The 14,503-nt window shown below is 51.9% G+C and overlaps 1 protein-coding gene across 1 annotated transcript in view; it reads left to right on the forward strand.

Annotated features, from left to right (window-relative positions):
* STX1B (syntaxin 1B) overlaps positions 1 to 14,503 on the forward strand; it is a 53,881-nt gene that overhangs the window by 30,707 nt on the left and 8,671 nt on the right. The gene's annotated exons all lie outside the window — the stretch shown is intronic.

Raw genomic sequence — 14,503 nt, forward strand, 5'->3', positions numbered from 1 at the left:
GAAGCCTGAGCAACCTGTGGGGTGGGGCCTGGGCAACTGCCCTGCTTGCAACCCCCTAATGCCGAAAACCAGTTCTTGGAGTTTTTATAGCATGTTTGTGGGGTCTCAGAAAGAAAAAGGTTGAGAACCCCTGGAATAGAATATTTAATAACAATGAAACCTAAATACTACAGTCATATAAAAATATTGCACTGGAGTATATTAGTAAGAGCTCTCCGGATAATACAATTATAGTACAGAGTAATAAGGGATGTCCAAATATTATGCCCCTGAAAAAATATTGCAGAAGTAATACTGGATAGCCAAGCAATACATAGCTAAAAAATACTACAGTATTCCAGAGGAATGGTAGTTTTCCTAATACAACATTCTTACAAAAATGCTAGATTACTGTAAATTAATAATGGATGTCTAAATACTCTACCTTTTTATTTTATATTTGGAAAAAAATACTATAATATACTACAGTATTACCGGCCCTCCAAATATTACACCCTTATAAAAGATACTGCAGTACTCTAGAATGTTACTGTTTTCCAAAGAATTCACCCGTAAGGAAAACACTGAGGCAATATAGAGTAATAGTGAATGCTGAAATATTGTTCCTCTGGAGAAAATAATACAATATTATAAAGCAATAATGGCTCCCCAAATACTATACCTGTTATAAAAATGCTAGAGTAATAACGGATGTCCAAATACTGCACAGTTATACAAATGTGAGATTAATCTAGAGTAATACTGGCTATATTTGATTGCTGCAGTAATCTAAAGCAATACTCGATCCCAAATAGTATAGCTTTGCAAAATACTGCGGTAGTCCAGAGTAATAATGAATATCCAAATATGGCACTCTTATAAAGACCCTGGAGTATATAGTGTAATAGTGGCACTTAAATATAGCCTTGAAAAAATTCAATAGTAATCTATGGTTCTCAAACACACACTTATAAGAATACTAGAGTAATTATGAGTAATAATGGCTCCCCGAAAAAAACCACTTATAAAATATTACAACGATATAAAGTACTCAGGACTCCAAAACACATGTTTGTAAGAATACTAGAGTAATCTAGAGTAACCGTGGCTTGCCAATACAGTTTGGAAACTAGGCTCACTCTAGATTATGCTAGCATTTGTATACACTAAACTTCTGGAAATAGTAAGCTAATTAATAGTGGCTCCCAAACACACTTCTAGACTAATTTAGAGTAATAATATCTTCCAAACACACTGTGGAAGCAAATAGTACTCTAGATTAGTCTTGTTTTCTTAAAAAAAGATGCTTCTCTAAGAATAGTAACCCCAAATACATGTTTATAATAATGCCATAGTAATTTAAAATAATAGTGTCTCCCTAACACACCCTCAGAAAATCATGGAGTAACATGGAGTAATAACCGGTCCCAAATATACCCTTGTAAAATACTAAAGAAATTGGAGTATTTATGGCTCCCGAGTATGCCATGATAAAAATACTAGAATAATAATGTATCTCCAACTGCTAGTCCTCCCAAAGAACACTGCAGCATTCTGGAGTAATAGCCCCAAACACTGCCATGTCACTATCGTATTGGGGTTCATTACTCTAGTACACCAGAGTATCCCTACAAGTATCTGGGGCAATTACTCTGGGATGCTGTAGGGAGAGTGGGGCGAGGGGGCGGGGGTTATCCCAGATCAATGTCAGCCACACCTGGGTATTAACAGTCTTCAAGGCACCCTACGGTGGAGCTATCTTGTGGCCAAACGCCACTGTGAGCTTTGGCGTCGGGAGGGAATAGGCATCGACGAAGGGACTAGCCTGCTCCAAACCACATGGGGGGACTGTGGCCGGTCCCTCACCCCAGATGGAGGGGTGATCAGTCGTCAGGCCATGAGGAGACACCACACCAGGACCCATCTAGCCCATACCCAACTGGGGCACAATCATCCCTGACCATCTGCTGCCCAGGAATCCTACTTCCCAATGTCCCAGCAATGGGGCGGCATAATTCTGTCCCCATACCTCGTCCTTACCCACTAGGTCGTCTTCCTGACTACTGTGTCACACTGTTGCGTTTTATAGCATACGTGGGTGCGTGCGCACACACACACACACACACATATATACAGTATCTGTGTGTATTTCTATTTATATACGTGTGTGTATTCACACACACGCTATACACAACACATTTCTGCATGCTGCATATAGTATACATTAACCTATGTGTATCTAGCTATATATATATGCATAGGTGTGTATTTATTTATTTGTGATTTTGTGTGTGTGTGTATATTTGTGATTGTGTGTATATATGTATATTTGTGATTGTGTATGTGTGTGTGCATATATATAGATATTTGTGATTTTGTGTGTGTGTATGTGTATATCTATAGATATAGATATACACATATACACGCAAATATATATATAAATGGATATCCAAATAGCATCTCTTTGAGAAAAATACTATGGTAGTCTTCAGTAACAATGGCTTGCCAGCACCATTGTAAACATCTCAAATATTATACCCCCATTTCGTTCTAGTTCTAGTTAGGCTACATAACTAGTTCTAGTTACGCTCTATAAAACGATATCCTGTGGATAGGTAGCTAGATCGAGATACATTCGGTGTATACTATCTATGTGTGTTTGAGTGTCTCGCTCAGTGGCTATAGACACAGCTGTCGGTGTAGCCGTAGCTAAATCCTGGTCACACCAAGACAACCTGCTGTATTTGAGGTGGGTCTCACCGGGCCGCTCTCTGACTGGGAGTGGGGGCATCCTGTCTAGATTGGGGAGAAGAGTGAGGAGCATTGTGCTGTGCAGAGCACATACAGACACACCAAATATACTGTACAAGTGGAGTGGGCATGGAATGGGGCCAGGTCCCAGCTGGTGTCATTCAGCTTTGCTCCACTGAAGGCAAAGAAGTGATGGTAGTTTTATACCAGCTGGGGATCTCGCCCAGTGGGTGCGAGAATATATTGGAGGCGATGGGTATGGATATGTACCATGATAGATAGATAGATGGGTAGATAGATGTGCATGTGTGTATATATGTGTATATATGCATCTTAAATATCCTATAGATGTGTATGTATATATGTCTGTGTGTGTATAAACAAATATTAAATATACTTTAGATGTCTGTATATGTGGATGTATTAAATATATTATAGATGTGTGTATATAAACACAACTATTAAATATGGAATATTTAATTAAACCTCTATCATATATTTAATATTTATATTATGTGTATGTGTGTATATATATATATATAAGATATATAAAGATACACACGTATACAGCATATTTAGTGTGTATGAGTATAGCTAGACAGACACATCTATAGTATATGGCCTATATATCTGTATGTCTGAGTGTAGATATTTATATTTAAAGGTAACTACACACCTCGATAGGATATTTAATATTTATGTTTATATTTCTATATATAAATAAAGATACATAAAGACACATCTACAGCATATTTATTATGTGTGTACAGACAGTATATTTCTTACATATCTGTGTATGTGCATATATATGTATATATCAATATAAATACGCATATATAATACGTGGACAATATGTATATTTACTATATCTATATCTCATCTCATATCTATATATCATATATAGATATATACATAGATATATGTGTAGATATTTAGATTTATATACACACACACACATACATACATGTAGGAAATATACTATACATGTCTATATCTATCTTTATATAAAAATCTATGCATTATATATTTACTGTGTGTATAATATATATGTTGTATATAAATAAATACACACATACATCTCTAGTAAATTTACTATAGATGTTTATCTACCTTTTTATATGCATATATATGCACACACACATATATATATATAAAATATCCTGTGTGTCCTTTTATGTATAAGTGTATATCTACATTCCCATATATATAGTAGCTATACTATATATGTGTGTAACTATGTATACACACATATATCACAAATATACTATATACCTGTGTATAGCGTGTCAAAATATACTAGACACACACACACACACCGAGCCAGATTCACAGCTCGTACAAATGACGATAGTTCCGTGGATTTAGCACCACTAACAATTCACATCAGCTGCGGCTTGGTCCCAGGGTCTAGCCGTGATATATAGTGTGTGTTCCATGTGTGTGCTCACAACACCTGTACCTACCTACACAACCTCCATTCCACCATGTCTGCATTTCCAGCCCACCTTCCGAAAAAGGGGAAAAAAAGAACAAACCAAACTTAGATTTTTTGATCTTTTTTAAACAAAACACAAAAGTGAACAAAAAAAAAGCCGTTAAAAAGGACTAAAAAAACAAAACAAATGCGGGAGAAAAATTCCTACTACGTTGTCGATGTCCCTCGACTTCCCTTTTGGGGTATTGAGCTGTGTATTGTTTCCGTGTGGGCTGTTTTCCTGTAATCTGTGGTGTGTTTGCTAAGAAACAAACAGACAAATAACCTCTTCATTTTTCTTTCCTTCCTCCCTTTCCTGTTTCCACTTCCGGTCTCTTCCTTTTCGGTCTGTGTGGCACTAAAACATTTTTAAAAAGACAAATTAACTAAAAAAACCCCCACTGACATGTCCCTCCTTTCGCTGCTTGAAAACATATCAAAGAACTGCCAAAATAAATTCGTTTTCCAATCACCGCATGACCTGGGATCCTGTCTGGATTTATCGCCCCTCTATTTTCCCATCCCTGTCCTGTATTATTTGCTCCGTTTTGGATCGAAAGAGTTTTCCCTTCCCTCTCTCTCAACCTGAGAGGAACCAAGGTTTTGTTCCAGATCGGAGCTGCGAGCTGGTTTTGGTCGGTTAAATAGCACCACATCACACGCATCCACACGTACATAGGGAGCTGAGGATGTACAGTAGTGAGCGGTGGTGCAAACGCACCCGCCCACCCGTAGAGTGAACCAATTCTGGGAGGCGGAGGGGGCGGCGTGCAAAACGCACGTGCGGGCTTGCACACACCAGGCCTGATTTCTTCCAGCAGAGGGCAGCATTTCACACCCAGAGACACAGAGACACACCCCTTCATGGCCAGCTTGATACGAACTCACCTCCCACGGCTGTGAAGGTGGAGAGCTGCTTTCATTCCTCATGGACAGGGTATATACTGGGTGAAGAACGTATCACCCCCTTCTCTAGCCCCCAGCTCAGCCAGGCCCCCCAGGAGCGCCCCAAGAACCAGCGTCCTTCCCCCTGAGGATCCAGGGTGGAGGATTCCACTCCACAAACCCCATAACCTTCCCTCGTAAGTCAGGTTTTCTAAACCTTTTCTCATTTCTGTTGCTCTCCTACGGACTCTCTGCAATTTGTCCCCGTCTGGTCTAAAGTCACAGGACTCCAGCTGAGGCCCGAGCAGAGCGGGACAATCACCTTCTGTGTCTTACCTACGACATGCCTGTACCTACGACATGCATGTTCATACACCCCAGAATGATCTTCGTCATTTGCCTTTTTTCACAACTACATCCCGTTGCTGATTCAGCTCCAATTTGTGACCCACTGTCACCCCCAGAGCCTTTCCAGCCGCCTGACCCCCTACCCACTTAGTCCCCGTTTTGTAGCGGTGCGTTCGATTTTTTCCTTCCTGAGTGAAGTACTTTGAACGCGTCTGTATCGAACCTCCCGGTGCTGGCTACAGACCAATTCTCCAATTCGTCGAGGGCGTTTTGAATTCGAATCCTGTCCTCCACCCCTCCCGGCTCGGGTCAGCTGCAAATTGAATAGCGCACTCTCCACTCCATTAGCCAAGTCATTCGTGAAAATGTCAGCTGGCCCTCCTGACCCCGTCACCTCGTCCGTGTGAGGCGCGCCCATGAACGCCAACAGATCTCTGCGCGGCCCTGGATTTAACAAAGCAGCCAGCATGGGGATGACTGCGATGGCCGTGCTGGGCCCCGATCATCAACGCTATTTAGGCTCCTGACTTCCTTGACGTCCGTGGAAATGAGCGGAACCACAGTCGAGGATCTGGATTTTATAAACACACGACAGGCTTCACCTTTGTGCGTGCGGGCGCTGATTCGGCTAGAGCACAAACGGGATGGATTTGCTGCCATCGCCTCTCCGGCCCTGTGCACCCAAATCCATCCCTGCTCAGCACGGCACGTGAGCCTGCCTTTGAGATGCCGACCTGCCGACTAGCGGGAAGAGTCAGTGGACTTTCGAGCATCTCGGATCCCTGCCCGGAGCCTAAAAACCTGTGGCTGGCTGGCGCGGCCAATCTAGCGCTGACGTTCCAGGCCAATCCACCGCTTCCTTTCGGAGCGTCTCTGCCTCCGGATCGGACTCAATGCTCCCTTGGCTGCTTCGTGTAAATCTGGGCCGGGCGTCGATCCGTCGGGGTCCATGGGCCGGCTTGCTTTAGCGAAGGACTTAACGAGAACAAGGCCTGGCTTCAGATGTAAGCACGCGCAGCGAGTTAAAGGCATTCAAAGCCCCATCAGTTTCAATGGGCAAGTCGGTTTCAGCAGGATCCCAGGCCCCATTCATGAACAGGAACACCCCACCCCCGCCCCCTTTCCCTTCCTCTGGGTCTATTTTGCCATTTATTCTTTCCATCCCTTCTCCTGTGTGTAAATATTAACTGAGGAGCCCGACGGGTCATTTCCTTTTGCCTGCTGAGTTGCTTTTTTCCCTCTGAATGCGCTTTTCCCTCCCACCCCCAGCCTGGGCACGGAGCGTTCGAGAGTCACTTCTGGGCGTTTGCTTCTGATTTTTTGAATCTATTTGTTTGACGTCTTTCTCTTTTTGTTCATTCGAAAGCAAATGAATTGTCCGATTCTTCCGGTTTTCAATGTCTGTCCTAATGTGCTTCGTTAAAGCCAGCGGCTAACTGCTAAGCCTTCCCCCCCTCAAACGGGCGATCTAATCTGTCCTCTTGCATAGCACGAGCCAGAGAGTTTCACCCTGAACTTCACCCCGTGATTTACATTTGTCTAAAGCACATCTTTAGCAAGGCAATGGTTTAAAACAACCCAGATCTTTTAACTCCAGGCGTGGTTTTGCTAACAGAGACTCACCAGCCAGGCTTTTCAGATAGTTTGATTGTGTATATGCAGAATGCAGACGTTTCATTTCATTAGACATTAAAGGCCCGAAGAGATCATCCAGTCTGACACAACTCAGAGAATTTCCCCGCCCACCCCCCTCCCCCCATGATTTCTGCATTACCTTGAGTTTGAGCAAGAGGGTAGCCCGTGGAGACACAGCCAACGTCAAGCTAAATGATGCCAAGCTATGGAGAATCTGTTGCATCTTTCATGTTGCTGACACTGAGCCTTGAAAGCCCATGAGATCAGCTTTAAAATATACCAAATGTTAGGTTATCGCCCTTCCATTTTGCTAACACTGCACTTTGGGGCGTTTCTGTCAACTCAAAACTTGGATTTTAAACAACAATTTGACAGCTGAGATTCCCCCGTCATCACACGACACCGGGGCTTTAGAACGAGTGCCAGCTCTCGTGAGAGTGGCAACGAAAATCTCCAGAGTTGGCCACCCTGCCGTGAAAAATGTGTCCCTTGTTCCCGGTCTGAATTTGGTTTCACCTCTCAGCCGCTGGGGCTCCTGTTGCCTCTTGGAGGCCTGGTCTACCCTGAGGGGGAGGAGGGGGTCGATGTAAGATACGCAACTTCAGCTACGGGAATACTGTAGCTGAATTCGACGTAGCTTATTTTGACTTACCTCCCGTCCTCACGGTGCGGGATCACGGCCTCTGGTGGAGTTCCGGAGTCAACGGGAGCACATTCGGGGATCGATAGATCGCGTCGAGATGAGACGCGATATAGCGATCCCCGATAAATCAATCGCTACCCACCGATCCGCCAGGTAGTCTGGATGTACCCAGAGATAACGTGCAGTCAAATCTAGCACAAGTGTGGCTTAAAAATATCAGGTTGAACTTCCTTGTTCCCTAGAAAAAAATGAAGATTCACCAGCAAGGCTTAGACTTCAGAATTTACCAAAGCGGGGGAAGATCACAGTTATACCTCTGCCAAATTAACGGTCAGATTCACCCCAGTACAACTCTTCCACCAGCAAACTAGATTAGGATTTAATCCCATAGGACCAAACAATTTGTCTCGGCAAGAATAAATATTTGGGGGCTCAACTATCGGGGTGGAATTAACACTAAAAAGAAAAAAGAATCATTCTTCATCTCGTTCGTTGCAGCCACATAACCACACACTAGAACCCGATAGGCGCACACAATGGGTCTCAGCAAGCATGAATATTTATCAGGTGAAATCCGTGCTAAAAAAAGAAAACCGGGAAAGAGCCGCAAGATCTTTTCATCTCCTGTGGAAGGTTTAGGACTTAATCCCTGGCTTGGCTGGAATTGTCATATTTTTTCTCTGCAAAACTTTTGTCTCACGGGTTTGAAAAAAAAATGCTTGCATGTTTTAATGAAAAAAACAACAACTAAAACATAAAAAAATGACCAAAAAAAAAACCCCAAACCTGGTCTGCGATTGTGGTGTGTGCCCTTTATTCCGCTGCCTTGTGTTCTGCTCTCATCTGGAACGAGGGAAAAAAAACAAAAAGCCAAACCAATGAATGAATGAAACAAAGAAAAAAAACTTCGGTCTGTGTGGGTTCAAAACAAGAAAAGACTCCAAAAGCACCTGTCGTCTGTTGTCTGTTTTCCTTTTGTTCTCATGGTTTCTGTGGTGGCTTTTTGTTGTGTTCGCTCGCTGCACTTTTCTCCACGCCTTTCTGGCTGCCGCGCTGCCGCTCCGAACAACTTCCTGTTGGGCTCTCCCCAACTTTCTCGCTGGCTCTAGCCAACTGTCCGGCTCTCGACAACTTTCTATCTGACTCGCTAGAAGTTCCTCTCCAACTTTCTGTCTGTCTCTCTACAACTCTCAATGGCTCGCGGTACTTTTCAGTCTCTCTTCAGCTCCCTGCCACTTTCTCTTTCTCCACCTCTCCCTGTCCTCACCTGGCACCTCTTCCGCGCCAGCTGTCCCTTGCGGGCCCGGCGTGGCCCAGCCCGTGCCGCCGTTCGGACCAAGCGTGCAGCCCCCCTGTCAGCCCGATTTCATACCTGCCTTGGCCGAGCATCACCAGATGGCATCAGGGCCGGGCCTTCCCCACCGTTCTCTCTATAGCTTTTCCTACAGCTGGGGGTATTGACTGGAGAGGGGGGTCACACACCGGACTCATGGGGGGGGGTCAGACCTCCTTACCCCAGCTAAAGCCAAGAAAGGGGTTCTTGAGCTGAAAAGGTTGCTCCTCCCCCCTTATATAGTGTAGCTAGTGGTCCCCCACTCACCCTTCTGGCCCTGCGCTTCTCTGGTGGTGTCTGAACATCTTTCCTGTCTTCTGTGTATCACTTTCACCGTCAGCTCTGTCTTGTTTTTCTCTCAGACTAATGGGGTTGAGTGAGTTAAAATGGGATGGCTGGGGTACCAGGAAACCTGGGTTCTCCGAGAAGGGAGTGGGGTGGGTTAGAGCGGGGGGCTGGGAGTCCGGACTCCTGGGTTCTCTCCCCAGCTCTGGGAGGGGAGTGTGGGTTGGGGAGGAGGGACGGGGAGCCAGGACTCCTGGGTTCTCTCCCCAGTCATTCTTTTGTGTGTGTCGAGTGCTCTGAGAGCCTTGAATGACGGAGCCCGCACCCCCCATCAGTCTCTCCCTCTACATGTGCTGTCACTTTGCGGTCACACACACACACACACACACACGGGAGCGGACCTTCCTTCTGCGCTGCCTGTCTGTCTAGCTAACCCCAGGGGGCAAGGGCAAATCTCAGGGCTGCAGCCACCTCCCCACTCCATCGAGCCCAGGAAAGAGGGCCCAGGGCAGGGCGTCTCGAGGTGGGGAGAGCCACAAACACACAGGGCCCCGAGCCCCTCCAGCAGGGGGCAGCACTGCTTATACACAGCAGGGGGCACTCACTGCCCTGGCCGTCAGTGCTGGCCCCAGGGCTAGGGGGCGCCGGGCTGCAGGGAGCAGGGCGAGGGCCAGCAGGGGCGCTGTGCTGCAGGGGGCAGGCGAGGGCTCAGCAGGGGGCGCTGGGCTGCAGGGAGCAGGGTGGGGGCTCAGCAGGGGGCGCTCTCACCTGGCCGTCAGTGCTGGCCCCAGGGCTAGGGGGCGCTGTGCTGCAGGGAGCAGGGCGAGGGCCAGCAGGGGGCGCTCTCACCTGGCCGTCAGTGCTGGCCCCAGGGCTAGGGGGCGCTGGGCTGCAGGGAGCAGGGCAGGGGGCTCAGGAGGGGGCGCTCTCACCTGGCCGTCAGTGCTGGCCCTGGCACTAGGGGGCGCTGTGACGAGGAGGCATTCAGAGTTTGCAGCCAGCTGATACTCAGGGCCCACGCAGCTGAATCTGTTTGCAACCAAGCAGCCGAGTGGCCTGTCTCTAAGCCGATTGGTGGCTAATCGTGCAGGGCTGGATAAGCTCCGCTCGTTACAGGCCAATCTTGTTAGAACAATCCCCTTGGGGTCAGGGTGACATATGCTCAGCCAGCTACGCCTGGGAGCACATCTGGCAGGGGCTGCATTAGCCTGTTTCTGCCCGGGCAGTCCTGGAACGGCCTGGTCCCCCAAGCACCCCCCCTCCGTGCCACAGACTGAGCCCCTAACATTCGTCCCCGCCTTGCTCCCCTGCAGGCAGCGCTTCCCCATTGTGCAAACACAGCTGCCTCTGGGGTGGAGCAACCCGAACAGCACGGACTGCTGGGGAGAGCGCCCCCTGCTGAGCTCCGCCCACTCCCTGCAGCACAGCGCCCCCTAGCGCCGCACTGGGGCATTGTGGCCAGCCCTGACCCCCAAGGGAGAGCGCCCCCTACTGAGCCTTCACCCTGATCCCTGCAGCACAGCGCCCCCTAGTGCCGCACTGGGGCATTGGGGCCAGCCCTGGCTGCCAGGGGAGAGCACCCCCTGCTGAGCCCTGCTCCCTGCAGCACAGACCAATGCCCTGGTCTCTACCCCCAAAGCTCTGCCGGTGCCCCTCAGGCCCGACACGCAGCCCCCTCCCCCCCCCACTGCTCTCCCAGCCCTGGGCTCCCCACAGCTCAGCCCAATTAGCCCCCTCCCACCCGGGGCAGGAAACGCCAGCACATCTGTTCCTACCTCATGTGACCCCGACCCAAGCCGTAATGCCCCCCCACCCTGTCCCTTAGGGGTCAGATGATGCCACAGCTTCATTATTTCCACCATGAGCTCGAGCCGCGCTGCTCGGCCAACGCTGACAGATGCTCCCATCGGGGCCCACCCTGGATGAGCGGCCGGTCAGCTGGCTTGTTTGCGCAGGGAAAGGTCATCCGACCCCACCCAAGCCATCAGCTCATCCGGCCAGGCCAAACGCGGGCAGGGAATGGCCATACGGCTCCCCAGCCACAGCATCTGGGCTGCGCCCTGCCCGGGGCCATCCTCCCTTGTCAGTGGGGAAACTGAGGCACAAACACGCCCAAGGCCAGAGCCTCAAAGGCACTTCAACGCCTAATGCTCTTCAAAGCCAAGAGGCGTTAGACACCTGCCATTGAGGGTCTAACCCTAAGGGATGCGCCCACACTCAGCGCATCGACCCCAGGTCTTCGCGGCTCCCCGCCATCCTGCTCCTCTGCGTTCCCGTCCCTGCCCACCCCAGAATACAGGCTGGAGAAGTGCATTGTGGGCGTTTTCCTCCCCGCCCAGCCCTCTACCTTGGTGGCATGGGAGCGCCCACAGCAACCGCCGCACCCATAGAGAACCCTGCTGTGTGGGATCAGATGGTGGGGCACTGGGGTCAGCCCACACTGCCAGGGGAGAGCGCCCCCTGCTGAGCCCCTGCCCCGCTCCCTGCAGCACAGCACAGCGCCCCCTAGTGCCACACTGGGGCCAGCCCTGACTGCCAGGGGAGAGCGCCCCCTGCTGAGCCCTGCCCCACTCCCTGCAGCACAGCACAGCGCCCCCTAGTGCCACACTGGGGCCAGCCCTGGCTGCCAGGGGAGAGCGCCCCCTGCTGATCCCCTGCCCCACTCCCTGCAGCACAGCGCCCCCTAGCGCCGCACTGGGGCCAGCCCTGACTGCGAGGGCCGCACGCCCAGCCCGGGCTGTGTGCCGAGGCTCAAGCCGTGACAGCCGGGGCGGCGCCCAGAGGGCACGGTGAGGGGCGCCCGGTACTGCTCTGAGCAAGCCAGAACTGTGTGAATTCACGCGTAACCCTGCACCCCCCCAGCCCCCAGGCACCAGCCCGTGTCACCCCCCACCCCGCTGCCTCCCGACCCGTCACACACAAGCCGGGACTGCGGCTGGGTGAGCGTCTGCCGCGGGGCCCAGGGGGCCAGCAGCACCGCCCCCCCTCCCCCCGCTTCCTTGGGTGGCGCGGCGTGAAGGCCGGATGGGAGCCAAGCGGAGGCTCCCGAGGGGGGCTGGGCTGCAGGCCGGGGAGCAGCACGTGGCGGCCACGGGAGGCCACTGGCCTGCTCGGCTGGGCCCCGGGGAGGCCTCAGCTGGGGCAGTGCCCAGCTGTGGGTGCGGCGCCTTGGCAGACAGGAGGCCGCCTGGGGGGGGGGTGGGGAAAGGCCAGAGGGGAGCAACAGAACCGAGGGGCGGTTAAAATCCTGGGTGTGTTCAGGCTTCAGGACAGACACGTGAGGAGGAACCTGACGACAGGGAAACTTCAGGGCCCCCCCCAGCCCGTCCCCAGCCCGTGCAGGATTCCACCCGATGGGCCCATGATGAGCTAAAGCTTTAGAGCCAGGATTCCTGGGTTCTCTCCCCGGCTGTGGGGGCTGGTGGGTTAGAGCAGGGGGGCTGAGAGCCAGGACTCCTGGGTTCTCTCCCCAGCTCTGGGGGCTGGTGGGTTAGAGCAGGGGGGGCTGAGAGCCAGGACTCCTGGGTTCTCTCCCCGGCTGTGGGGGCTGGTGGGTTAGAGCAGGGGGGCTGAGAGCCAGGACTCCTGGGTTCTCTCCCCGGCTGTGGGGGCTGGTGGGTTAGAGCAGGGGGGCTGAGAGCCAGGACTACTGGGTTGTCTCCCGGCTGTGGGGCTGGTGGGTTAGAGCAGGGGCTGAGAGCCAGGACTCCTGGGTTCTCTCCTGGCTGTGGGGGCTGGTGGGTTAGAGCAGGGGGGCTGCGAGCCAGGACTCCTGGGTTCTCTCCCCGGCTGTGGGGGCTGGTGGGTTAGAGCAGGGGGGCTGAGAGCCAGGACTCCTGGGTTCTCTCCCCAGCTCTGGGGTCTGGTGGGTTAGAGCAGGGGGGGCTGAGAGCCAGGACTCCTGGGTTCTCTCCCCAGCTCTGGGGGCTGGTGGGTTAGAGCAGGGGGGGCTGGGAATCAGGACTCCTGAGTTCTCTCCCCAGCTCTGGGAGGGGAGTGGGGTGAGGGGGGTAGAACTCAGGGGTTCTACGCACAAGGGGGGGGCTGATCTCAGGCGGGTTCTTTTAGCTCAGACACCCTCTTGGGCAGGGACTGGCTCTCGTTGCTTGTCATTGTCAGGGGGGGATGGGATTGTGGGGCACACGCCGGGTTCTCCTCCTGCCGCCCAGGGTGCTGCCCCAATCCAGATGTTCCCGCCAGGAGGCTGGCAGATGTTCTCCTTCCCTGTTCCCATCTCAGCTCTGTCACAGAAGGCGGCTAATCCCCTTCTTTCGATATTTAAACCACCCTAGGCCCAGGGGATTATCTCACGGCGGGGACACAGCGCGGCCCTGTACAGAGCTCAGGTGAGCCCCGCAAATCCCTGGACTGAGCCCAGCCCACCTGCTCTAACCACTAGACCCCACTCCCCTCCCAGAGCCAGGGAAAGAACCCAGGAGTCCTGGCTCCCAGCCCCCCCTGCTCTAACCACTAGACCCCACTCCCCTCCCAGAGCCAGGGAAAGAACCCAGGAGTCCTGGCTCCCAGCCCCCCCTGCTCTAACCACTAGACCCCACTCCCCTCCCAGAGCCAGGGAAAGAACCCAGGAGTCCTGGCTCCCAGCCCCCCCTGCTCTAACCACTAGACCCCACTCCCCTCCCAGAGCTGGGGAGAGAACCCAGAAGTCCTGACTCCCAGCCCCGCTGCTATAACCCACTGGACCCCACTCCCCTCCCAGAGCCAGGGAGAGAACCCAGGAGTCCTGCCTCCCAGCCCCCCGCTCTCTCAGCCAAGGGGGATTATGGATGGAAGAACAGAGGCAGTTCTGAATTTTAGCCCAGGCTGCTAACGTCAGGGGCTTACGTCATTCACTGCCCTGAACAGCCATGGGGCGACAGGGCAAAACTGAGGGTCAGCAATAGAGGGGGAGGAGGCCCAGCTGTGGGCAAGCAGGGGCTGCAGGTCGGGAGTGAGGGGCACCAGCAGAGTGTGGGGGGCAGGGCTGGGCTGGCAGGGGCTGGGGGTCGGGAGTGAGGGGCACCGGCAGAGCTTGGGGGGGCAGGGCTGGGCTAGCAGGGGCTGCAGGTCGGAAGTGAGGGGCACCAGCAGAGTGTGGGGGGCAGGGCTGGGCTGGCAGGGGCTGCAGGTCGGGAGTGAGGGGCACAGGCAGAGCTGGAGGAGGCAGGGCTGG

This window comes from Mauremys reevesii, linkage group 4 (assembly GCF_016161935.1).
Source record: "Mauremys reevesii isolate NIE-2019 linkage group 4, ASM1616193v1, whole genome shotgun sequence".
NCBI lineage: Eukaryota > Metazoa > Chordata > Testudines > Geoemydidae > Mauremys > Mauremys reevesii.